At 45.2% G+C, this 25,041-nt stretch overlaps 1 long non-coding RNA gene across 1 annotated transcript in view; it reads left to right on the top strand.

The window, feature by feature from the left end:
- The window catches only part of LOC308463285, a 447,382-nt gene that overhangs the window by 307,018 nt on the left and 115,323 nt on the right, over positions 1-25,041 (top strand). The window lies entirely within an intron of this gene.

Genomic DNA, 25,041 nt, shown 5'->3' with positions numbered 1-25,041 from the left:
GGAGTGTTCCAGCTTCAGTCAGGATGTGGCCTGGCATGACACTGAGAGCACTTCAGTATCCTGAGACCTGATTCATCATACGCAAGCCCTGACACAATGCGAGGGCATGTTCAGGGGGCACCTTCCACAAAACGGACACACAGGAAGATGCCTTGTGACAGAGGCGACCCTGCTCCAAAGCAGAGAGAGTGATTCACTCAAGGCCACTCAAGATGCAGAGATGGCCAGATTGAATGGGGGGAGATCAGAAATCAGGGGGGCCAAAACTTCAATAGAGAATGGGACAAAAATAGATTGTATTTACAGGAACACTGTAAACACTTGATCTCTTTGGCAGGCTTTGAATAAATCTTGCAATGTTACAAAGATTTTGGACATATTGGAGGACTGTAATTTGGATGAACTATAATATGCAGTAGATTAAGATATTTAAAGGACCCTTGGAGGGGAGTCCTAAGATTTGAAAGAATCTTGTTTTAAAATTTAAAGGTGTGAATTTGTGAAACCAATAAAAATTATTTCAAAAACAAAAAACGCCACCATGGCTGAGGATGGACTTCAATCTTGGCTCCTCTCAATATGTCCAAATGTAAGGCTCTGCATAGGATAGATAGGATAGGAAGATAGGAACCCGCCTTATATTGGGATCAGACCATGGGTCCATTGAGCTCAGTATTGTCAATATGGACTGGGAGCAGCCCTCTAGGCAGAGAGACTTTCCTAATTCTACCTGGAGATGTTGGGGATTGAACCTTCTGCACACAAAGATGCTTTACCCCAACGTTCTACGTTTCTGTGCCATTTGCCAAGACACCCAACTCTTGCAGAATCTCAGCCAATCCTTTCCCCTTGAAAACCTGTAAAAGCCGGTTTATGCTCTCTGAGCTTATTTTTAACTAGCACTCCATGCCAATTAAAATATATAAAGAGAGATGGGGGAATGAAAGGCAGACTTTTCATGGGAAGCTTGTCTTGTCTTGGTTTGGTTTTTTTTTTTAATTACAATAATTCAACTAAATGAAGGGCCATGGAGCAGCAGGTCTTTTTTCTCTTGCAGACAGCAGCGGTTTCACAAAGTGCCATCATTATGACGGACAAAAGGTGGGTTAATTCAGCACCGTTCAAGGCTGTTGGAGAACAAAACACAGCATTATGAAATGCTACTTTCTGCTCGGAGCGTTTCAGCCCAGTTCCCTCACTGGAAATCTGTTTAAATGTTTACAAGCGAAAAAGGCTCCACAGCTTCCATCACCACCCTGACGTGCCTTGTTTTCCGCCGCCTCCAATTAATTTTTCAAAAACATTGCTTGCCCATCTTAAATAAATCAATGAGGCACGAGGGCAATTCATTCTGATTGGAGAAAGGGGCAGGCATTCATCAGCCACCAATCTTCCTCGGAGCGCAGGGCATTCTGCGAAGCACCAAATCACAGGAAGCAAGATTAACTCACTTTTTATAGAGGAGTTTTGTGCAACCAGGATACACACGCACACATGAAAGGTTGCGGTCCTTGGCTTTCTGTCCTAGAAGTATGTCTCACTGAACTCAAGGAGGCTTAGTTCCAAGTAGACATATGCAGCAGGAAGGGAGATCCTCTCTCCCTGAGGATGCTGCTCTCATAAGCCTGCTGGATCAAGTCAACAGCCCATCTAGTCGAGCATCCTGTTCTCATAGAGGCCACCCACTTACCTGTGGGAAAATGGCAAGCAGGACCAGAGCGCAGCAGCATTCTGCCTGCCTGTGGTATAAGCAAATGGTACTTAGAAGCATTACTGCCTCTGATTGTGGAGGCAGAGTTTAGACAACATGGCTACTGCCCACCGATAGCCTTATCCTTCTGGATGAATTTGACCCATCCTCTTTTAAAGCCCTCCAAGTTGGTGGCACCATTGCCTCCTGTGGGGACAAGTTCCATCATTTAACTCTGCATAAACTCCTTTCTTTTAAAGATAAAGGTAAAGGGACCCCTGACCATTAGGTCCAGTCGTGGCCGACTCTGGGGTTGCGGTGCTCATCTTGCTTTATTGGCCGAGGGAGCTGGCGTACAGCTTCCAGGTCATGTGGCCAGCATGACTAGGCCCCTTCTGGCAAAGCAGAGCAGTGCACGGAAACGCCGTTTACCTTCCTGCTGGAGTGGTACCTATTTATCTACTTGCACTTTGACGTGCTTTCGAACTGCTAGTTGGGCAGGAGCAGGGACCGAGCAACGAGAGCTCACCCCGTCACGGGGATTCGAACCGCCAACCTTCTGATTGGCAAGCCCAAGAGGCTAACTGGTTTAACCCACAGCGCCACCCATGTCCCAGTCCTTTCTTTTACCTGTCCTGAATCTTCCAACGTTCCTCTTCAAAGGATGTCCACGAGTTCTATTGTTATGGGAGAAGGAGAAGAACTTTTCTCTATGTACTTTCTCCATGCCGTGCTTCATTTTATAAACTTCTATCATGTCACCTGTTCCTCTCCATGTCAGGCTGGCAGCCGGGGCAGCTGGGGATTGGAGGCCAGCCACATCTGCAGGGCCACAAGTTCCCCGTCCCTGATGTAAACAGCATTGCACAGGGTTCACCTGGCTGGTGGGGGATTTGAACCCTAGTGTCAGGCGTGGAGAGTCCTCCTCTCCCTTCAGTAACTTCACAGATAAGAATTAACGAGCAGTTGGTATATTTATAGTCCTTTTATTACACCATCATGTTGCAAGCACAAATACACAGCTCTCCACAAGGAGGGCAGTTGGCTACTCTAAAACTGGCTTCTGACTTCCGTAGCAGTGAAGGTGCCAACAGAAAGTTCCTCCTCCCCCTCTGCCCTTTTTGATCTCTGATACGTTCAAACCTCTGAGTCCGTGGTGAGGGGGGTTCCCCACACTCTCAAGCGATGTCTCGGCTAGCTGCCCCTTCCCTTCTGGTTCCCTTGTTATTTATCTCATAACTGGGTAATTCCTCCCTAAGCTGTTCAGCCTCTCTCTCTCTCTCTCTCTCTCTCTCTCTCTCTGCTTCTGAACATGCTGTGGACAAGAGGGGTGACTCTCCCTTCTCCAGCTCTCCATCAGAGAGAAGCTGGTCTGCCATAGAATGCATGTTTCAGTCCTCGTCTTCAGACCATTCCCTGACACCTGGTCTCCCAGGTCCTAGTCTAACTCTCCAGCCACGATACCACACTAGCTCTCAAATAATATTTAGCTACACGGGCTGATGACTGACTTAGTACATGGCAGCTTGCTTGGTTCAATGGGATTTATACCCAAGCGAGTGTGCACAGGATTGCAGCATTGGCAAGGTTTCCTTTGGGTTGCAGTTGTGCCCACTGCCTATCTGTAAATGTTAGCACTGCAGAATCAAAATTAGTTAGCATGCAGATGAAACTCAGGGGCCCAATGTGGGAGACAGAATCACAGCACGTAAACACAATTCCATCACTGTTAATTGGGTATATTTTCTTGACTGATTTGCTCATTAACATAATGAGACACTGATTCAGTCGGGTTTCTAAAAATAATAATAAAAGAATAGATGTACAAAAGCTGGTAGAGAGTTTCCTTGGCAAAGTAATACATAAAAAATCCCCCCCCCCCTCCTCCTTAATGTCATAATCATCTGAAGTCTGTTTTGATATGTCTGGCTCAAAATGGGCCTGCCCTTTCAAGCTTGGAGAAAAGTGAAGGAAAACATTAGAATGTTTTATGGTTTGCGATAGTCAAGAGGGGAAGGGGAGGGGGAGAGACTTCAGGGTGTGCGTATTTCATGTCGCAGAATGGCAGTAGAATGACAGAGAAAATGCTGACAGGGGGATGCAACTGCAACTTGACTTTTTTATTTCTAAAAAGTGTGGCAATATAATGTCTGTGGTGCAGAGAAGACTTAAGGCAGTCACCCCTCAATTGCTCCCCACAGCATCACCTGGAACTGAGAAATACTTTTCAACAGCCCCAGAGCCACAAAGGCTCTACTGTGTCCCTGGAGGAGTCCCTGTTCTCATCCTGTCTCTCACACCTGGCCTGGGATGTGGCCAGAGCAAATGGAGGCAGCCCCAGTTTGCCCTAGGTCAGATCCACAACAGCGATCTGGGGCTGTTGAAAAGGGTGGTAATCTGCCAGTGAGGGCAAGGGAGAAGGTGACACACCCCTTGACTGCATGGTCGGTTAAGGTTTTGAATCCCTAATTAAGCCTTATTTAAGGCCCCTGAAGGGACGCGGGTGGTGCTGTGGGTTAAACCACAGAGCCTAGGGCTTGCCAATCATTGTTCGGTCCCTGCTCCTGCCAACCTAGCAGTTCGAAAGCACGTCAAAGTGCAAGTAGATAAATAGGTACCGCTCCAGCAGGAAAGTAAACGGTGTTTCCATGTGCTGCTCTGGTTCGCCAGAAACGGATTAGTCATGCTGGCCACATAACCTGGAAGCTGTATGCCGGCTCCCTTGGCCAATAAAGCGAGATGAGTGCCGCAACCCCAGAGTAATCCACGACTGGACCTAATGATCAGGGGTCCCTTTACCTTTACCTTTAAGGCCCCTGAATTGGTTTGGGGCCTAGATTCAAGTAAGGTTGACCCCAGATCATCTGGACTAGGACTGGTGCTGCTCCAATGCACCAATCAAACCCAAATTGGGTGCAGCGGCAGACCTACGTTTTAGGGCTTGAACTGTTATGGGGGCCCCTTTGCAACCAGCAATGAGGTCTGGGTGACCACAGTTCTCTTTTTCAATGGGGTTGTTTACAACAACCTTTACAACGGCTGTGCAACCGACTCTCAGACTTCAGGATAGTTGAAATATGCGCAACAAAAAAATCAATCAATTAGAGTTGTGCGACTCATATTGGGTCTACTAGACCCAATTTTTAAAAGCAATTTGGACTAAAATTGCTTCCGGGATTAGGGGCCATGAAGCTTAAGCTCCATTAATTTCATAGCCTATCCACCTCGGGTTGTGTATGTGTGCACACACAGCCCTGCTTAAAAGATTCAGGGCACAGGCTCAGACAAATTTGCATAAAATTTGCATAACATTTGTAGATAATGAAATACCGGTAAATATTTGTTTACAAAAAGAGAAATCTACAGCCATCTACTACCAAGAATGCATATTTCAGGTCAAAATACCTGTTCCAATGCTTGTACTGAAATTAGAATTTAAACTGAAATTAGTTGGTAGATTACTCAACTACCGCTTTGGCTGAGCAATCAGCAAGATCAACATTCAATCAGAGGGGCTGCAAATTAAGGACATCCAAAGAGCCTGGCTGCTGGATCAGGCCAAAGGTTCATCTAGCCTCAGTTCTGACACTGACCATCCAGCTGCCCCCATGGCAAGTCAGAAAGCAGGAGCTGAGCAGGAGAACTGCATTGCAAAATGTAGAAAAGTGCAGATTTCAAAGGAACAACAAGAGCAACAACAACACACCACCCATCTGGCTGGGTTGCCACAGCCACTCTAGGCAGCTGTATTTTAGTTAGTGTGTTGTTTTGGAGGTAGGTTCATAAATTGAATTCCTCTCCCAGACCTATTTTGATCTGCCTTCAATGCTTTGAAAAGGTCTCAGGACTGAGAATGTGGTGATTTGCAAACTGTATTTAAATACAAGCACTCAGTAGATTTATTCGTTGATTTCAGGCCAGTGACAAATCACCCCCAAATCCCCTTGTCATTTTATTACCTGAATTGAAACACAGCTTGCTGGCCAAATTCTCAAGCTTTCAGAGGAGAGGGCTTTTGCATTCAATTCTACCGCAGCATTTGTGTTTGCAAACCAAATGTACTTGAGTTAAGCCAGGTGAAACTTGATCAAATTAGAAGTGGATTCTGATGGCGCATCTAACCTCACCAATGAATGCATGATCAGCCTTCTCTGGCCATCTGCTCGTGGCTGTAATCTGACATCCAGCAGGCAACACAGAGTGGGGCTGAGAAAACATCTCTGTTCAGGGAGAATCATAGAATTGTAGAGTTGGAAGGGACCTCAAGAGTCATCTAGTCTAACCAACCTCTGTTTAAAAACCTCCATCGAAGTAGAGTCTGTCACCTTCTGAAGTAGTCCATTCCACTGTTGAACAGCTCATACTGCCAGATTGTTCTTCCTCATATTTAGTCAGAATATCCTTTCTTGTGATTTGAATCCATTGGTTCAGGTCCTACCCTCTGGAGCAGCAGAAAACAAGCTTGCTCCATCTTCCATGTGACAGCCCTTAAGAGATTTGAAGATTACTGTCATCTCACCTCTAAGTCTTGTCTTCTCTAGGCTAAACATACCCAACTCCCTCAACTGTTCTTCATAAGGCTTGGTTTCTAGACCCTTGATCATCTTCATTGCCCTCCTCCAGCTAGTCAATATGCTTCTTAAATTGTGGTACCCAGAAGTGGACACAGTACTCCCATTGAGGTCTGACCAAGGCAGAATAGAGTGAGACTATTACTTCTGTTGATGCAGCCTTTCATTGCATTAGCTTCTTTTGCTGCTGCATGGCACTGTTAACTCATCACACTGTTGTCTACCAAGACCCTGGATCCTTTTCACACGTACTGCTGTCAAGTCAAGTGTCCCACATACTATATTTCTGCATTAGCTACTCTTGCCTAAGTGTAGGACCTCAGATTTTTCACTGCCAAAATTTATTTTGTTTGTTTTGGCCCAGTTCTCCAACCCGCTAAGGTCTTCTTGAATCCTGATTCTGTCTTCTGTGGCATTAGCTACCCCTCCCGGTTTGGAGTCATCTGCAGATTTGATTAGCACCCCTCAATCCCTTCATCCAAGTCATTGGCTGCTGTGTGCCCCCATTGCAGCCCCACGGCCACCTCATGCGTGCTTCAGTGCATGAGGGGCGCATAAACATAATGCTCCCTTGCACAAGCAAACAATATCAGCAAGAACAAAAACTATTTGGCATCCTTTCTCCCTCAAATAAAACAAAACGTAATTGCTTTTTTTTTTTTTCCATTTTAGGTTCCAATCTGGCGAAGCTGTAAAGATCCGCGAGCCATTTTACTTAGCCATTGTATAGCTGTCAAAAGAAAAATAAAACTGCATTGGCTAGTTGAAAACTAAATCTGTTCCATTTTTTTTTAATATATGAAGAATATGGGGTGAAGGGGAGGGGTGGATGGAACACACTGTTCAGGAAGAGGCAGAGTTCCAAAACCTCGATTGACTGATGAAATGTTCAAGCATAAAATTGGAGTGGTAATGTTGCCACCTTTCAGTTATTCATTATTTAGTAAAAACAAATGTGGTTCAAAGTCTAGCAGTTAGCTTGATTACTTTTCTGAACCCCAGCAGAGAGACAGACTTTCTCCTAACAATCAGTTCCAAAATGCTTTGAAATACACCAGGAAAGGGACATTTCAGCAAGCACCTCCACACTTCAGAAATTATTCAAATGAAGAAAGTGGCCCAAGAACCATGACCCAGCCCAGTGCATTTTACCGCCTGAAGTGGGCACCGCCCCCCTCACTAAATTAAAATACATAGTAGCCAAGGCCAGATATTTTGGCATGCAAGGCAGACAATCCTCACAAGCACCATTCCTCTTTCTTGGCAGTACAAATAAAATAAAGAATACAGCAATGAAAAAACTGAAGAACTAACAATTTCCTGCCATTTCATGGCACCCAAACTCTGCTGCCCGAGGTGTCCGCCTCACTCTGCCCAAAGATAGGGCCAGCTCTGCAGAGAATAGACCAGGGATGAACAAATCTGTCCATTTCAGTTTCTCATTTTTCCACTCTGAAATTGAGTTTTCCACATTTCTGCAGTACTTTGGAAACTAATAATAGTAATAAGGTAAAGGGTAAAGGGACCCCTGACCATTAGGTCCAGTCACGGACAACTCTGGGGTTGCAGCGCTCATCTCGCTTTATTGGCTGAGGAAGCTGGCTTACAGCTTCTGCGTCATGTGGCCAGCATGACTAAGCCACTTCTGGCGAACCAGAGCAGCACACGGAAACACCGTTTACCTTCCCGCCGGAGTGGTACCTATTTATCTACTTGCACTGGCATGCTTTCGATCTGCTAGGTTGGCAGGAGCAGGGACCGAGCAACAGGAGCTCACCCCGTTGCGGGGATTTGAACCGCTGACCTTCTGATCGGCAAGCCCTAGGCTCTGTGCCACCTGCGTCCCAGTAGTAGTAGTAGTAGTAATAATAATTCAAATCCTTATGAAAATTTGTCAGCTTGTTACTGCAAATTCCTCCTTTCTCCTCCTTACTTTTCATGCAGTTCTGACCAACATCACATGTTTTAGAAACAGCTTTGCAAGGAATTGGGCAGTGCCAGGCTGATAGAACTTTGCTCTCATCGGACTGCCTCTTGCATATGGAAGCCCATGTAATTACATGCAGATTTAGGTGCAAAAAAAGAAGGTGTGTTGAAATGACATCCCGACCCAAAGGAGGAGGGAGGAAAGGGAAATGGCTCGTATCTGGAGGGCCACAGCCAGCCAGTGCACACAGTACTGAGCAAGATAATTATCCGTGTCCGTAGCATAAACCAACTCTTTATTCAAAGCCACAAGGAGATGATGCTTGCTTAACTTAGCTCAGTGGTAGAGCACATGTTTGGGGTACAGAAGGCCCCAGGTTCAGGGCTGGCCCACCCATGAGTCAAGGTGAGTCAGCCACTTCAGGCAGTGGAAGCCCATGTGGAGGTGCCCCCATTGGGTCCCCCACCTACCCTGCTGCCTCCACCACTGGCAGAGAAGCAGTGCTGGCAGTGCTGGTGGTTTCTGGTGAGATCTCATGAAACTTTGCCAAAATCTCGCGATTTTGAGCAAGATTTTCTATGAGCTCTATGAGCTCTCATGAGATTTCCCATTTTGCCTCAGGCAGCGAAATGAGACACGACACCCTTGCCCAGGTTCAATCTTCAGTGTCTCCATCTAGGACTGGGAAAGAGACTCCCTTTCTGAAACCCTGGAAAGTTGTCACCAGCTAGTGTAAACTAAGGATGGGAAGCTTGTGGAGTTGTTAGACTACAGCCACCATCATCCCTGGCCAAGCTGCCCTCTGGGACTGATGGCAGATGGAGTCCAACAAGGCGCCCCACTCTTGGTGTAGGCAATATGGTGGTAAGTGGACCAATGGTCCAACTCAGTATAAGGCAACTTCCCACATTCCTTTCCATTGCCTCATCTTATGTGCTGTCATTTTGTGAGGATCCTGATGGATCTCCCACTTTTACAGGACAACATTTCCAAGACCTTTTAGTGAGAAGGAAGAAACCATTCTCTGGTTTACAGATTTTGAACCTGTTTGGGGTTTTTTCCCCATTCTGCAAATGGAACAAAGATTTCAAAAAGAAAAAAGATGTCAGCCATAACACTGAAGCAGCAGAGCTCAGGCTGAGTCAAGATATAAATCGCCCAGGAGCCATCGCCCATGACTTGGGCCCATTTCAAGTTCCTGCTGAACATTTGGGCCATAAGTCACATCCTGCCAACTTGCCTCTTCTCTTTAAATTGGAAAATAACTTACACGAGAGATGGACTCTTGGACTGCTCTTCATTCTGAGAAGAGGATGTGGCATTTCTCTCCCCTGTGGGGGGAAAATAGTTGATTGAAGTCCTCATAAAAATGATTTGATGGAAACAACTTCCTCAGTGGCAGCAAGATCATTAATGATGGAGCACAACCACCCACACCCTACCATCTCCAGATTATCTTTGGCCACCCCTTTGTCTCAGTCGCCTCCCTGCTAGATTGGCAACTGGACTTCCTCTCTTTGCCTTCCTTTGGGGTTCCCGGCTTTCGGGAAAAGGCTGCAGCTCAGTGAAAACCACTTACTTTTCATTCAGAAGGTCCCAGGTTCACATCCTGCAGGTTCAATCTCCAGAATCTCCAAGCTGGATTCAGAAAGGCACCTGTCTGAAATACAGGATAGCCACTGCCTGTCAGAGTAGAAAATACTGAGGTCGATGGAGCTATGACCATAGCTCACTGATGGGGAAATTGGGCTGAAGCCATTCCCTCCAGGTCTTTGATAAGCTAATCACAATTAGCGTTTGTTCCCCCAAAACACACACACACACACACACACACACACAACTTGTGTGTTTACCTTGTTCAAAATGGACTGGAATATTTTTTGCTCTCTTTCAGCTGTGATGCAATCGCATGAGTGCCCCAAAAGTTTACGGTAATTATTCCTTCCAGAGATAGTTTGGCAGCTCCCATGGCTAACTTTTCCACCATGCATAGCAATTGCACCATGGCAGAAGGACAATTTATTTCCCAGTGACCCTGGCAGAGCAACATCCGATTGACCTGGAGTTCTCTTGGCTGGCTTCTTCAGCCGTGCAAGCCTGATGGTCTATGTGGGAAATGGCATAGAATAAACAGAGAGAAAATAAAATGAATACCCAGCTGTTTGGGGTTTGCAACTAAACTGTGCTGAGCAACTAGGTCTGCTCAGTGGAGCAATCAAGGCAGAGCTCAGCTTGACTCTCTTCTTCTCCTCATAGAGGTTAAGACTATCAATGGCTATTAGCCACAGTGGTCATACTCTACCTCCACTGTTGGAGACAGTATGAGTACCAGTTATTGGGAATCACAAGTGGGGAGAGTGCTGTTGCTTGCAGGCTTTCCAGAGGCATTCAGGACCCAACTACCTAAAGGCTCTCCTCCTCCCAATATTAACCATCATGGACCAGGTAGGGGAAGTCCTGTTGGTTGTGCCACCTCTAGCTACTACCTGGTTAGCATTTACCCATGACAAGACCTTCTTGGTGGTGGTTCTCCATCTGAGGGATGCCCTCCCCAGTGAGGTGCCTTCATCTCCTTTACTACTGACATTCAGGAGAAATTTAAGAACATTCCTGCTTGCTCAGGCATTTGATGATTGGCAGATACTGACTGTGGCAACCATGAAATTAATAGCTGTCTTAAATGTTTTTGATGGTTTTAAATTGCTTTTAGATGTTTTAGATATGTCTGTGTATTTTTTTATATTTGTACTCATTTAGCATTTTGATGTTTGCCACCCTGGGCTCCTTTGCGGGGAAAGGGCCAGATGCAAATTCAATAATTCAATAAAATCTGATTGGCCACCGTGAGAAAATAATGTAGGATGGGATGGGCCATTGGGCTAATCCAGCAACCAGACTTTTCTTATGTTATTTTGTTCTTATGTGTACCAATTGTTTCCAGTAAGTAGGCGTTGGAACTGACCCATCAGATGTTTCGGAAGACTCTATTAGACACCACATATACAACATGAAAATAACTTTTAGCCATGTCATCTTTGCAATTGTTTTTCTATTGCTGAGAAATTACAGGCCAGTTTCTGGGACACGAGGATAAGAGTGGCTGCCAGTCTCCTCCCTTGCATTGGCTTCAGAGATGAAGCATTGGCTTCAGAGATGTCCAGCTGGGAGACAGCATACAAATAAATTCAGCACCATGGACAGCATACTCAAAAACCTGTGCTGCTTTGCTGTACAAAGATACTGAGGCTGTGTGCACTGCTGATGCTTCTCAAAAAAATAATCATCATAGTGAGTTAATACCTTTATTAGGATCAGCTGAAGTGCCATAAAGTAATAAACAATATTTTGTGTTCCCAGGAACTCATTTCAGGCTGATTGTTAAGCAGAAGATGGTAGAGGAAAAAACCAAGTCCACACGTTTCAGGAATGCTGGAGAGCTCAGAAGCTTTCTTGCCATTTTGTACCATTTTAATTGGTCCTAATAAAGATTTTATCTCATCTTCATAGTGCAAAAATAAAAATAAAATAGAGAGACATCAAAGGGTGTTCCATTTTCCAAATGGTATGTAGAATGGTGAAATTAAGGACAGGTGGTTCTGTTCCAATCCATTTCCATGGCAGTTATCTCCAAAGTATGCCCACATCCCATTTTTGCGTGGATCCTTTTTTAAGATAATTGCAGAGGAATAGTACAAAACAATACAAAAACCACACAGTCCAATTTCAAACACAAAATGTAGGACGACTTACAAAGCTGCCAATTGGTACATCTTGCTCAGTATTTTATGCCCTGACTGGCAACAGCTCTCCAGAATTTCAGAGAGTGTTTTATCCCAGCCCCACCTAGAGCTACTGGGGATTGAACCTAGGACCTTCTGCATGCAAAGCAGATGCTCTACCACTACAGAACCCATCTGCAACTGAGCTACTGCCCTCCCATGTGTACTGTGGGATGTACTGTCTCCCAACCCCTCTTGCTTTCAACATTGTAAATCTTCTTGGAGCAAATAGCCCCATAACATCTCTAACTCCTGCAAGAAGCGTAACACTCAAAATGCATCTTCATTTGGGAGGGAGGAGTTTATTGTCTCCAGTGTTTATTGACCCATTGCAAGCCCTTCCCTCTCTGGTGTCTACTTTTTAAGTTTTAGGAAATATTTTATTGAATTATGTTGCAGGATCATTGTTATGTATGCACATTTACTATTGTGCAGCCAAGAAGGAAAGGAGACAGGAGATACCCTTTAGGAGTGAGACTGACTAGCACTTGCTTTGCATTTCTGCAACCTTTGCAACAGTCCTGTATAGTAGGCCTGTATTATTATTATTATTAAGGGATGCGGGTGGCGCTGTGGGTTAAACCACAGAGCCTAGGACTTGCCGATCAGAAGGTGGGCGGTTCGAATCCCCGCGATGGGGTGAGCTCCCGTTGCTCGGTCCCTGATCCTGCCAACCTAGCAGTTCGAAAGCACATCCAAGTGCAAGTAGAAATTTAAAATTCAATAAATATTATTTTTTAAAAAACAACAAGTAGATAAATAGGTACTGCTTCGGCGGGAAGGTAAACGGCATTTCCGTGCGCTGCTCTGGTTTGCCAGAAGCGGCTTAGTCATGCTGGCCACATGACCCGGAAGCTGTACGCTGGCTCCCTCGGCCAATAAAGCAAGATGAGCGCCGCAACCCCAGAGTCGGTCACGGCTGGACCTAATGGTCAGGGGCCCCTTTACCTTTATTATTATTATTTTCTCCACTGAGCGGAGATTATAGCTAAGCAGAGATTACAACCAAGGGTTAATTGGCTCTCTCTAGGAGCAGCCAAGAATTTGCCCACCACTAAATCATCTCACATTGTCCTCCAATTAACAGAGTTTGTATCGCCTCAATGATGGACTAAACACAACGGCAGTAACTTCTTCGCGCATGAAGCATCTTCTGTTTGAATGTCAATTTCCTTTCAGCATCCCATCAGAGGGGGGGAAATATTTCTCTACCCTTCTGAGCCATACTTTACTTTTCTTCTTTTGTGCTTCAAACAACAGCAACAACAGCCCTTAAGATGAAAAACTATTTACAGATTGTGCCGCCTGCTTTTGAACGCACACTCTTTGGAAACTTGAGCTGTTTCTTTCCATTTGAAGCTGTCAGCATCAGTGCTTGTAAAGTGCTGTTTGAAATACGCTCTTGAATGGGTTGGGAGTGGTTTGGCATTTCGGTCCTGCTCGTAAATATTTGGTTTCAAATTCTTTGAATTTAATCAATGCCATCTTAGGGTATAGCGCATCAGTTGCAGGCTGATTTATTTTATTTAATTTAATAAAATCCCTTGGAAGGTAACAGTGTTGAGGGAAGTGGAAACAATTTGGGGTGGGGGTGGGTCTGGCTGCTGTTTGCCTCTATACTGATGTGCCATCTTGCCGATATTCCTCAGCCTTGGGTCTCTTTCTCAAGGGTAAAATTTGAGACAAATTGCATTATAAACTGACCTTCTTGAGTACTGCAGCTACCTTTGTCTTGTTCAGATTAGGCAGGAGTGGGGTGGGATGTTTTACGCCCACTCACCTCTGGTAAACCTTCCAGAGGCCACTTACTACAGGTGGGCTGGGCCAGAGGCAAGTGCTGGCATAGCAATAAACATGAATATTACTTTTATAGGTTAGTTTCTACAGGAGCTCATAGATCCCTCTCTATCCTCCATCCAGACAAGCAAGAAACATTCTCAGAGTTCCAGGACACATCCCAGCCAGGCAAAAACACACAAGGAGGCTGTGAAGCAAGGCAAAAGAGGAGCATGGCTCTGGGGACAGTTGTGAGGGCCATAGAGAGAGGTCTGGAGGGCCGTATTTGTTGCCCAGACCTGAGGTTTTCTGGTTGATGGAGAAAGAGGGGGAAGCAAGGGATGAACCAAGAATGAGAAAAATAGCAGGCAAAAATGTTTGACAGAAAGCTGTCAAGCAGGAGAGGGCAGACCTCAAGCTTGTCAAGTCTACTATAGTTTTTACTTGAATCCCAAGAACCAGGTGCCAAAGATACCATTAGCATCCAGGAACATGGTGCCTCTGAGCATGCTCAAAGCCTAGGTTTTCATTGGAGCTTTTTAAACAAAGGTTGGGTGGTTGTCTGTCGGGGACTCTTTAGCTGTTATTCTTGCAATCCAGGAGGTTGGACTAAGTAACCCTTGGTGGGTAGCAATATTATCAATTTCCGATGGGGCTGAAGGTTCACTAGCTATGAAGGACTTGCTCACAAATTTATTGACAGCTGCACGAGTTATTATAGCTAGGAAGTGGAAGGGGAAAGCAGAATATAATATGGAAGAATGGTATAAAGAGGTGTGGGATATAGCTATTAATGATAAATTAACACATGCCATTAAGGTAAGACGAGGAATATGCTGGAGAAATTATTTTGAGGAGATATGGAGGGTGTTTGTAGAATTTGCACTGTTAAAACGGAAAGGAGTCAAACCATCGTAAGAGGTGTTGAAATTTTGGGAGGTTGGATAGTTATAATGGTATGGTCTCGGTGGTGGGCTGCAGATTTTTTTTAAAAGCACCTTGGCGTCCCTTCCAACTCTACAGAGCTATGTTTCTAAATCAGTCTACGGTGCCAGAACAGCCCTTTCACATAGAAGTCCATTCCTGTCCAGATTGGTTGCCTTTTCCTTTGCAGCCTGACCAAGGTGGGGAATGTTGCTGTTTCTGTTGCTACACAAGTGGGAGGCAAAAACTTTTACTGCAAATCACTCTGGGCTACCGGTGGATGAATACCAGTCTACTTTCCGCCCACCCCTGTTCTATAATCATACCAATTTCATAGCAGTTGAACGGTTGTGGTTCTCCCCCCCTCCCCCGAACTGGTGGGAGACTGCTGAGATGTCTCTGTGACAGATCCTGAGCCCTATGTTCCTTCAAGAAAGCCCCAGTTCCCAGAGTTCCTTGGGCAGAAGGAATGATTATTGAATAAAACAAAACCAAAGTCTTGTAGCACTTTAAAGGCCAATAGACTATTAATTTTTTTATGGGCTGCGGTCTACTTTCTTTGATGCACAGGAATGCTGGTGTGCTTGGCTCCTGCTTGTGGGCTTCCTTTGGGGGAATCTAGTTGGCCACTGTGAGAACAGGATGCTGAGGTAGATGGACCACTGGCCTGATCCAGCAAGCTCTTCTTATGTTCTTACATGTTATCCTGAGTTGCTGGTGTGTTGTATATGAATGTGTGTATTATATATATGCACATAGATAGTTGGGGGTTGTAAAAAAGAGTGAAGTCAAATGGACACGGAATGTAAGAAGACTGATAATTTTGTTACTGACAGTGGCAGTCCACAAAACAGTAGCAGATATGGACATTCTCCTAGCATTGGGAAGCCAGTAACACAACGCTTTGTTGCAGTTCAAGCCACAGAAGACAGAGGTGAACCTCTAAATTCAGCAGTTTCATGTTGCAATCTGCTTTTGATGTTCCATCTTTTAAGGTAAGTTACTGAGTGTCCTTGGAGGCTGAAATTGTCATTTCTGATTTTAGATTTGCATTTCTGTGTGTGTGTGTGTGTGTGTGTGTGTGTGTGTGTGTCCCCTATGTAGAATTTAGAAGGGCATGCTTGGCAGATGATGACATATATCAAGTTAAGAGATGAGCAGCTGAGCGAACCCCTGCTGGCAACAGCCATATGCACTTTAAACCTCCAGTTTTTGAAGGTTTGAAGAATAAAAGAGCTCACTGCAGTCTGAAACTCCAAAAAAAACCAGGTTCAAAGAGCAGCACCAGCTCTTTGCAAAAGGGCTTTCTGCTCTACACCACACCTTGACATTCCAGCCTCCAGGCTTCAAAATGCAGTGTCATTTGATGTCACTTTTATATCAGGTGATAGACAAGTGAGTGGCCCTCCAGGGGTGGAGAGCCAGAAAACGCTCCCCAAACACGCTGTCAATTATTGGCGATTATAGCTGAACAGCCAATAAAGCTCCTCTTTCCCAAAACCTGTGTGTTAGGCCTCTACCTGCTGGGACAAATAGACTCATAGAACTGCAGAGCTGTAAGGGACCCAAAGGGTTATCCAGTCCAACCCCCTGCAATGCAGGAATCTAAAATTGAGTCCAGTGGTGCAGGTTAGGTTAAGTCTGTGGTGGGTTAGACAGCTGATTTATGATGAGGCCAGAGAGAGCAGCATTTCCCCCCAATGACAGATGAACTGCCAACAGATATAATATTGGAGTTACTCCTATTCTTGAGTTATTAAGAAACAATCTTTCTTATTGATTACGTGGCAGTGATAAATCATCGGCAAAGCTGTGCTCTTATGACCACCCTCTAATTTCTGTGAAACACAATACCCTGGAACCGCAGTTCTATATTTACACAATTGTCTCCTTCATAAATATGCATATTCCGTCCTCTCCCATACCAAACAATGGAATAGGCATAATTCGCTGCCTCGGGTGAAAAAGCATTTGTTTTGTGGTTCCACCTTGCTCAGAAGTGCAGATTAAATCTATTTTGAGAAAAATACACCTTTGTGACCCACTGAAAACTTCTCCCTTGCAAGAAGTCAGGCAGCAATTGTCAGGCAGAGCATCTGCTTTGCTTGCAGGAGGTCCCAGGTTCAGTCCACAATGGCAACTCCTGGTAGGGCTGGGAAAGGAGAAACCACAAAAATGAATTTCTGGGTCTGCTCAATTCTGCTGCTTATATATCCTGACCCTCAGTCAGTCTATCCGTCCCACTCTCCCTCTACAAATTCTATAAGCATTCGTTCTGCAAATGCTATAAACTTACTCTTTTTTCTTTTTCTTTTTTAAAGAAAGCTGGAGAGCTGGAGATTATACAGTGTTCTGTACAGTACATTTCTTGGAGAATGTGCATTCCTTCCCATCACCTCCCCAAAAACCTCTACAAAATTACACACAGCTATTAGGGCAGCAGAACATAGGAAGTTGCCTTACACTGATTCAGACTATTGGCCCATCTAGTTCAGTGTTGTCAACACTGACTGATTCTCCAGAATTTCTGAAATGAGGCCTTCCTAGACTGACCTGGAGACGATGCTGGGGATCGAACCAGGGACCTTCTGAATTCAGAGCAGACACCCAACAGCTGAACTACAGCCCTCCCACACTTAAATTATGTGCTCAGTATGTACTTGTTTTCTCGAATGTGCACCTTCACACCTGCATCTTGAAGTGGCTCACCGCATCAAATCTTTCTCTGCTTCATTCCACTGGAGGGATAAATTGGACCTGTCAGTGCGTCAGCCGACCAGGAGGCTGTTGCTTTGGCACAGGAATAACTCAGCATATTCCTCCTCTTTCCTTCTCCGGCTGATCTGCATCCCCAGCTGCACAGGACCAAACGGGCAGATGCAACAAGCTCCCACTTTGTACCTATTATCCGGCTCTTTGGTGCATATCGTTTACTTTTAAGTCTCCTGAAGGGTTTGCTTGAATCGTTATTGCAGAGTCCAGATGTAGCAAAAAAGATTTTAGAAAATTAAATAAAAGCTTTACACAGGAAAGCCTGAAGCTGATGGAATGCATTCTGTTGCTCTTTCAGCATTGTGTTACCCTTTTGCTGATTAGATGATAGAGATAGATATATGATAGCTAGATGATAGATAGATGATAGATAGATAGATAGATAGATAGATAGATAGATATAGATAAAGGCAGATACAGCAGATAGATAGATATCAGGCACTTTCTTCTGGAGCTTTCTTACAAATAAAAATTCTAATCATTCAGCTACTTTCCTGCCTATTAAAATATAATGGAGATTGTTACAGATTGTAATTTCAGCTGCAGGAATTTGGTTTGCAAATGATCTTCCGTGTTCTTGCATGCCAATTGTTGCCTTTCCATCGCCCGCTGCTGCCACCACTGCTGCTACCATTAAGCAATTTTTTTTTACAATGTTTATAGCAGCTCTCATGGTGCACCCCCATCAAGAGCAGCCCATTCATTTCTGATGTGGAAGCAACCGTCTGTGGGCTTGTTGCTCCGCCTGCAGCGTACATGGAGGGTCAGGAAACAGGTCGGCCATCTGTTAAGCACAAATTCATTCTTCTCAAGCCCCCCAATGCTAAAGGCATTAGCTGTGATCCAGAGTGCCCTCTACTCAGATATCGATTCAATTCACATGAAATATTAAAACTAATGCATTCCTCTTTGATGTGAGATCTCATGAAGACCCTGCGTTTTGCATCCTTCCACACAGAGGGAGGAAAGATTGCAAAAATTGGGACTTTGCAGTTTAGAGAAAAGTCAGTTAAGGGGCACCATGAAAGAAGTTCATAATATTATTCAATTTTTTAAAAAAATGTAACATTTTTCTCTTTTCGTTGTATAGAGGAAAGTTTTTCTCACTCTCTAATAGCGTTTGAACCCGTGGGCATCCAATGATGCTGACTTCGGAAGATTCAGGACAGATAAAAACAGGGGTGCCAACCTGAATAAAATATGGGGGGGCAGGTAAGCCCCACCCTGCATAATCAATCACTAGATGTGACATTCACATACCATTTGAATGGCAATGCCTTGCAGGGTCCCAACCTCCTCAGATATTTTATTGGGTGGGTCAAAGGGTCCTCGGCCCCTAGAAGTTGGTTCCTCTAAGGAAGTCCATTTTCACAAGCCCATAGTTAGGACCTGCTTCCACAGGAGGCAGTGATGCCCACCAAATTGGATGGCTTGAAAAGAGAATTGGACAAATTCATAGAGGAGACAACTATCCATGGGTACTAACCACAATGGCTGTAATGCTTCTGAATTAATGGAAGCTGCAGGAGAGAAGAATGCTCTTGTGCTCAGTTCCTGCCTGAGGGTTTCCCAGTTGGGCATCTGGTTGGCCACTGTGAAATTGGCTGGACAAAATGGGCCCTTGGCCTGATCCAGCAGGGCTCATCTTAGGTTCTTTTGATTGTTACTGCCATAAACTCAGTGTGCCACCTTTCCTTCATCTACATCTGTTGTGTTTCAAGTGTGACCAAGAGGGTTTACTCTCACCTGTTTGATGAGTTCCTGCTCCTCTTCCCCACTCTGCCAGTCCCCTCTCTTAGTGCACAACAAAAAAACACCGTGATTTGGGAAAGAGCTTGCTTCCAGTCACATCCACACCAGAAGCACTCTTCTCCCACATTTGCAATTGTGAAAAATCCTGGGAACTGTTGTTTCTGTGTTGAGGGCTGACTGGGAATTCTAGGTCTGTGTCCTAGACAAACTATAATGAACAAACTATGATTCCTTGGGGGTTCTTTGGGGGAAGGCAGGCCTGGTCTAAGAGTTCTTCAGGTGTGTGGTGTGGATGCAATTGGGGGCAGGAGTGTGCTAGCTGGTGATGGAATTAAGTGTTGCACTTGGGTCACAAAAACAACCGCAGGTCGTGCTAGCATCTTTCATTTGCTGCCACCTTAGGAAAAACACAATGAAGGCCATCTCCTCCTGACAAGAAGAGCTCGTACTTCAAACAGATTCCATAAACAAATCAATCATCATCAACCAAACCCGCCACCCACTTTTTCTTAATCTGCTCCCTTGCTAATTGGATGGTGGTCTGAAGGCTGGATGGAGAGCAGGGCAGGAAGCATTCTAAAGCTTTCTGAATTTTAAAGCATTCTACAAACAGTTTAAAAACATTCAAATGATAATTAAATGACATTTAAAAAAAAAAAAAAAGGTGAAAACATTCTCACGGCCAGTAAGCTCCAGGTTGCTAGGAATAGTGTTTTTCAGCCATTCAAAGAAGGAATGTTTTCAAATTCCTGCCGAAAGTCAATTGTGAGGGAGACAGATGCATGTCACTGCTAGCGGCTGGTGGAGTGGCAAGAGTGGGGCTCTGTGTCCTCTCAGTTTCCACACATTAGGGGCTGCCAACGTGTATAGAAAGGGCAGAGTGGGGAATCATGAAATCATAGAATTATAGAGTTGGAAGGGACCCCAAGGATCATCTAGTCCAACCCCCTGCAATGCAGGGATCTCAGCTAAAGCATCCAGGACAGATGGCCATCCAATCTCTGCTTAAAAGGAAGGAGAGCGTGGGGAGTTGGTGTGGCATGTGGTGGCAGGAGCAACAGGTTGGTTCCACCGCCATGCAGTGCACTGTGCAAAGCTCCTGTCCCCCTCCCAGTAAGTGGTAGCAACTCATGGTGCTGGGAAGCCAGCATTCCACAGGAAGGAGCCACCACTGAAAAGGCACTATCATGGGCCAAAGCCAAACAGGCAGCCTCCAGCAACCATTGCCAAGGCCTCTAATGCAGATTGAAGGGTCTGAGACAGTTGATACTGGGAAAGGTGCTCTGTTAGGTATTTTGGACCCAAGCCATTTAGGATTTTGCATGCCCCTCCATGTATTCCCTTATATGTATGCAATTACATACATCATTTGGTCTCCTGGTAAAAGCCTAGCACTCACAGCAGAAGGGGAAATGACCCTGAAATCCTACAGCCCTTGATCCCTTGCACTGGACTGGACTAAGTTTGGTCTGTTGCATCTATGTACAGAAGGTGCTAAACCAGCCTTCCCCAACCTAGTACCCTCCAGATGTTTTGCAGTACAATTTCCAACATGCTTGCTGGGGCTGATGGGAGTCATAGTCCAAAACATCTGGAGAGCACCAGGTTGGGGGAGGCTGCTCCAAATAACTGAGTGGTCAACAGTGTGAGAGATCAATAGAACTGGATGACATATTTCATGGACGTTTAGCTAGCCATTGCTTCTCCAGTTGACTCAGCAGTAAAAAAACTCCCGGCAGAAGTTTCCAGCAAATTGCATCTCTCAAGTGATCCACCAGACACATCAGATTTGTCTCCAGAACTTTGACAGGTCGGTTGCTAAATCATCGGTGAAGCCTCACGCACGCGGCCAGCTCTTACTGTTCCCTTGCTGAAGATTATTGCTGCTGCAGCAGCAGCCTGGCCTTCTGCTGATATTTCATGTTAACCACCGCCATTGTTATAAGTGCCATCCATCACGTCCATGTGGCAAAGGAGCAGTGCTCATTGCTCATATTATGACACTAATTCTCTGTTTAAAAGAAGTAATGGCAAAAGAGAGACTGGTGGTGGCCCAGAAATTTATCTCTGCATTGCATTTTTCCAACTCAGTTTGATGGGTTTTTTCAGCTGACCCGGGAGCAGCTCTTGCAAGACGGAAATGTAGAGCCTTTCCAGTAGATGCATCACTCACCTAATCTCAGAGGGAGTGGCTTGCAGAATGGGTGCAAAGGTGAGCAAAGGCAGGTGTGGTAAACTTTTGGCTTTCCATATGTTACTGAACTCCCTGGGCACTGGCCATGTTTGCTGGGGCTAATGGGTGTTGCAGCTAAGAAAGATCTGGAGGTTCAAAGATTCCCCAGATGTGAGCAAATGGCTGTGACATAATGCCTGGAAGTGTGTGATAAATGCCTGCTGAAAATCTCAGAAACTCAGGAGCAGGTATGTACTTATGGGTTTGCTAGGTCGGCCCCTGACAAGGGGGTGCAAAAATGGGGGCTTTCCACTCTGGTATGGAGTGGCTAGGAGCCTGCCTGCCTGCCTGCCTGCCTGCCTGCCTGCCTGCCTGCCTATCAATCCACCTTCTCCCTGGGCAACTCCTCCACTGCTCTGAGTGGCCGGGCAAGGCATGCAGGCTCCTCTGAGCACAAATCCCTGTGCTCAGAGTCTCTGATGTGGGCTGTGGCACAGCCCTGCAGAGCCACCTCCCTGGTTGGCCAGTGGCACTATTTGAACTTTGATTGGAGCACCCGGTGCAGCTTGGAGGGAAGGAGACAGAGAGAGTGGGCGAGAGTTGCAGAAGGAGGGGAAAGGAAAGGAGGGAAATGTTAGAAAGGAAAGCAGCAAGTGGAGGGAGGCAGGCAGGCAGGCAGGCAGACGAGGAGGGGAGGCAGAGCAGAGCAGATCTGACCCTGATGACTATGGAGGCAGTCACTGGCAGAGCACAGAAGGTGTCAAAAAGCCAACTTTTTGAGTTTCTGGGATGTGGTCTCTCCCAGCTTGGGTGGCAACAATAAATCTCCTTTCCAAGGGCTCACAAGAGCCTAGGTACACCTCTGCTCAAGGGGAGGCCCTGTGCATTTGAAATCATCTATCCATGTGAACTGATTCTGCTGCAGGAGAAGCTGGATTCTTTGACACAAATCATGCATATTGAGCCCACTGGCATGCTCTTATCTTGCACAATCTGCTCTGAAAGCTTTACCATTTTGCATAATTTATTATAGTTTTGCTAGCCACAGGGAAGCGGAAACAGACAATGCAGGAGTCTGAACTCTCCTGTACACTCAAACACATACGGAATTTTGTGTATCTCTACTGAGATTTCAACTGGATTTGCCCACACTCTGTCAAGAAGACCCCCACTGTCTTAAGGACTAGAAACTTCATTTTTTAAATTTTTTTAAATGAAACACTGATGTTCTTGGGAAGCTGAATTACACTTGGTGCAATTTTCTGTACCTTCCCAGTGAGGCTGTGGAATGGCAGCTACATGCAGTCCTCTGGCAAGCCTATGTTCAAAGATGGCAGTTGGGGAAGAGTGATCACTCAGAGGCATCTACTTTGCATGTTGAAGGTCCCATTTTAAAAACTGGGGGAAGGCTCTATTTGAAACCCTGGAGGGCCACTGCCAGTCCGAGTAGGCAACATTGAACAAGATGGACCAGCCTTCTGACTTAGCATAAGACAGCTTCCTATGGTCCCGTATGCAATCACCTGCTGCTTTCTTAGTTTTCCTGGATACTTCTTCCCATGGACTAGACTATGCAAAACCTGAGTTTGAACACACAGTCACAAATTGCACTTGAAGATGACCAGCAGCAAGCAGACTGTTCCACGTGTTTTCCTTGCTGTCTCTCACATAAACGCTCGCATGCCCTGACCCTGTGATAGGCCGCTAATTGCAAACCTGTGGCAGTAAATTAACCTCATCTGAGTCATTATCAAGTACAACACACAGCGTGGCTTGATAAATGAATGAAAGCGCAGGGCAGGAAAAACATCGCAAGGTACAGAACAGCCATTTCTCCCTCCTCTCATCATGCAAAATTCTCAGCTCTCCTTCAGAATAAAGGGGGGGGGGTGAATCAGACAACAGAATTCCTTGCAGCCAGGAAGTGATATGCAGATGGGAGCATGGAAAGCTGCCTTATCTAGCTCAATATAATCCAAACCAGGGGTTCCCAAGCTGCGGTCTGTGATATTCAGTGGTCCACGAGCTTCATTCAGGTGCCTGTAAAAATAAAATTAAAAAGCACACAGCTTCTAGAGCATTGCATTAGCCATGCTATAATAGGCACAAAAAATATTAAGTGGTCCACCAACTCTGCTCCTAAGAGCATGGAATCATAGAATTGTAGAGCTGGAAGGGACCACGGGGGTCATCTAGTCCAACCCCCTGCAATACAGGAATCCTTTGCTCAACGTGGAGCTCAAACCCATGACCCTGAGTTTTAAGACCCATGAAAAACCTGCTGGTTCAGGCCAAACAGGACAGTCAAGATGGCAATGGGATTTGCATAGATATATGGCTGTGTCTGGACAATAATAGCTACATATATATATATATATATATATATATATATATATATATATAAATTATTAGTTTTTTTCAACAGTAATTAAACATATTTTTACATCCTATTCAATTTTTTTGACTTCCATCAGTCCTGTCTGAAAGTTTTCCAATCTATTCTCTTAGTATACATTTCTTATTTTCCCTGTTACATTTAAAACTCATAACCAATATCTCTATTTTTTATCTACTTTGTAGCACTTCATATATTCCTCCTTTCAAAACTTCTTGTAGTCCTACTAGCGTAATTCGTTGGTTACAATTGCTTTTCAAATATACTTCTTCCAATCTTCTGTAAATCTCTGGTCCAGCAGGTTTCGGATCCTTGCTGTCATTTTGTCCCCTGGACAATAATAGCCAATTTGGCTTTCACCGGCTTGGCTTGGCTTGTAGCTCCTATTGACTCTTCACTTGGCTGGCTTCAAAAGAGAATTCGACAGATTCATGGAGTACAAGGCTATCAATGGCTGCCAGCCATGATTACTGTACTCTGCTTCCACGGTCAGAGGCCATAATGCTTCTGAATACCAGTTGCTAGAAACTGCAGGAGGGGAGCGGGCTGCCGCGTTCAGATCCTGCTTGCAGGTATCCCACCAGCATCTGTTTGGCCACTGTGAGGAAAGGATGCTGGACTAGATGGACCACTGGCATCATCCAGCAGGCACTTCTTATGCTCTCATATGTACTTAATGCACCTCTTGAAGTTAACTCTCAAGCTACCGGGGGGGGGGCTAGCAGGGCTTTTTGCCCCAGGTGAAGCCTCTAGAGGATGGCCCCAGGTGAAGCCTCTAGAGGATGGCACCAATGAGGCTCCCAGCCTGTGTGAGTGTACACAAATGCATATGGGTCTGTGTGTGCCAAACTGGGTCTTTGAGACCAGGATGAAACACTAGTTTCACCCCTATGCTGGTAGAAAAATATACCAGGCAGTTTATATAAAACCACAATGTAGGGCAGTAGTTAAGAGTGTTGGACTAGGACCTCAGAGACCAGGGTTCAAATCCATATTCAGCAATGAAACTCATTGGGTGACTTCGGGCCAGCTTAACCCACCACACAGGGTTGTTCTGGTCATAAACTGGGAAGAGAACCATGTACACCCCCTTAAGCTCCTTCGACTTAAATGCAGTAAATGAATCTTGCTACTTTTGTGGGAGTTTACCTATGAAATGAGTGTGCCCATTTTACAGAAACATGGAGTGGGGCTGTGACAGCTCCCTTCCTAAAGGACCACAACTATCCACAACCATAGAAGTCAAATATTAGAGCAGGATCACATCTGATCTGCTTATTTT

This window comes from Podarcis pityusensis (assembly GCF_964106645.2).
Source record: "Podarcis pityusensis genome assembly, chromosome: 14".
Classification (NCBI taxonomy): domain Eukaryota; kingdom Metazoa; phylum Chordata; class Lepidosauria; order Squamata; family Lacertidae; genus Podarcis; species Podarcis pityusensis.
The sequence above is the reverse complement of the archived record's forward strand: the minus strand, read 5'-3'. Positions and strand labels throughout refer to the sequence as shown.